Source organism: Cyprinodon variegatus, unplaced genomic scaffold (genome assembly GCF_000732505.1).
Source record: "Cyprinodon variegatus isolate N-32 unplaced genomic scaffold, C_variegatus-1.0 Scaffold218, whole genome shotgun sequence".
Classification (NCBI taxonomy): domain Eukaryota; kingdom Metazoa; phylum Chordata; class Actinopteri; order Cyprinodontiformes; family Cyprinodontidae; genus Cyprinodon; species Cyprinodon variegatus.
Genome location: NW_015150671.1, coordinates 715,540 through 718,301, shown reverse-complemented (window position 1 = coordinate 718,301; position 2,762 = coordinate 715,540).

Below are 2,762 nucleotides of genomic sequence, written 5' to 3'. Positions count from 1 at the left end.
GGCTTAGGCATACCTGAGGATGGCAACCTAGCTGTAAAAATCTGGTTCTCTATTTGACGTAACCTGCCCTCTCTGATAAATGCTTTATAATTAACTTCATATTCAACTTTATAATTAAGAAATCTGGTTTACCAGAATGCTATAGTGTGTACATTTTATGGGAATCTTCTTGCCCAATCATGGATTGCTGTTCATCTGAATTTTTAACCCTTTTTTTTTTTTTTTTTTTTTTTTACTTCATAACAGACTAACTTTTTCCACATATCTCTTAAAATATTTCTCACATTTGCCATTTTGTCAGTTGTTCAAGTACATAATTGAAAGCCTCAAATTAAGAGACTTTATGTATGTTTTTACTGAAATTTTTTTTTTTTAAAATACCCTTTTTATTTGACACTTTACGATTAAAACCTCATTTGATGATCAGATTGACACCTCAGTAGTTCAGAGCCGATGCATCTATAAACCTGTGGCGTATTTTCCTTAATTTACTTCCAGTCAGCTCCCATGCCGTTTGGCGGATGTGATGTGGTAAACAATTGAAGCGTTATATTTAAGATTGATTTTGTGGGTACTCAGAAGCGACCGGCATCAAGCTCGGTTCAGGTACCATAGGCAAAAACCCAACAAACTGTTAATGACGTGCGCAAGCTAAGAGAACAAGCAGAAGAATGTGGCAGTTCTGCGTTTTGGCCACAAGTGCCAATATCATTAGGAAACTTTGTAATGTCTCTTTAATTGTAGGCCTCTGTAGATGGCCACTCACACTAAGCCTGGTTCTACTGGAGGTTTCTTACTGTTAAAAGGCATTTTTCCTCTCCACTGTCACTACATGCATGCTCGGTGTGAGAGATTGCTAAGTCAACAACAAAATGCAAGCTCATTTTGGAGGACTATGTCTTTCAAGTTAATGAATGCAAGACATGCTTGCAATCTGGTAATTTGGCTACAGTATGTGCTTATATTTTGTCATTGACTCTACGGCAATCCCTCAGAGAAAGCATGCATGCAGCAACAGTGAAGATGAAAAACTCCACTTTAAAGGGAAGAAATCTTCAACAGAACCTGACTCAGTGTGGGCGCCCTCCTTCCCAGGCAGAATGTGGATTCTAAGAAGCATAAGCAGACAAACATAAATAACATTGAAGCACTAAAAAAGTTATTGATAAACTAGCTCCATAGTTGGCTCTGTGTAGAAAAGAAAAATGATCCCCCATCCAGAAGATCGGTTGGGATACTGGCAACAATACTCAGATAGGCTAAGGTGTAGGTTTGGAATAGTCACCAATGCCTTTTTTCAATGGTAACCTTTTCAGCTCGTGTCAGTTCAATCGGTTTAATTTATTTTTTATTACAATGGATTAATATTTCAGTGGGGGTAGGGTAGGGACTTTACTGTTGATGTAGCCTCACTGTCCGAAGTAACATAGTTTGCAGATACACCAATATAAAGTCTGCTCTGTTTATGGCTGTTTTCAGACTTAGAGTTTAAAATGAGGACCATGGAAGGCTGTGGGCAGCTAGATGAAGCAACCTGGATATGTAAAGGAGAGAAGACGATGGTATGTGGTACAAAATTACTATGTAGCACTTTGGGATTTGTTTAAATATAAAGTGCATTACCAGTCCAAAAGTATTATCATTATTAAAATGGAAGAATACGAGCTGCAGCACATGTAAAGATAAGCCAATGCTACCTACCAGTGGTACATACTGTTAATACAACCTACTACTTCTGCCCTAGTAGATACAGATAGACAATAAGCCCAGCATAAAAGTGATTAATGGTTGAAGAAATGAGTTATTAAAATAAGGTGTGAACATTGACAATGCCCACTAACCAATCAGTGACCAACAGTCCTCTGACATTGAGATTTCAGGGCAACTCCGGACGGTATGAGCTACAAGCAAGCAACCACTAAAATAGTTGGGTTAGGGTAAGTAGGGCTGTCCAGATCCAATGTTTTTTTCATTTCAGATACAATACTGATATTGCACTTGTGCTGTGAGATCCGGCTGATACCCATGACATGATACTATGTTAGTATAAATAATACCAGCTTTTATTATTTTATACTGTCTTATTTTATACTGTAGCATGTTAGAAAAGGCTTGATCAAGTAGTATTACTAAAACAGAAAACAAATGTAGACATCGAAAAGGTGTGAAAACAACTGACCCATGTAAGAGTAACCTATGCGTTACAGAAACATTTAACAGAAACAGTGTTTCCATAAGCATAAAAAATATTTAAGATCTAAGTTGCTGGCTGATTAAATCCTATAGTAGTTTTTTGGCTGATATCGGACTGACATACAATATTAATATTGGATCAGGACATCCCTAAAGGTTGGTAATGGAAAGACTGAAAAGTAGAATCTATCATCACGGAATCAGATAGAGGTGGTATTAGTGGCAAAAAGGCACAAGGGTCCAGTGCAATGAGAAATATTCTCCTTTCCATTACACCAGCCTACACAAACCAGAGCTGTTGAAAGCCATGCCTTCATCCTATTCATTCCAAATGTAGAAGCTCAAATCTGGACTTATTGGAATAAACTACAGTCTGTTATTTATCCAGTTTTGGTGAGCCTGTGTACGTTTTAGCCTGAGTTTTCTGTTTTTGGCTGAGAAAAGTGGCATCCATTGGAGTGTTCTCTTTCCATGCTTTGCATCAATGTGACACATATTCAAATATGGGCTTCCACATACACTGACCGGCCGCTTTATTAGGTACACCTGTCCAACTGCTCGTTAACACC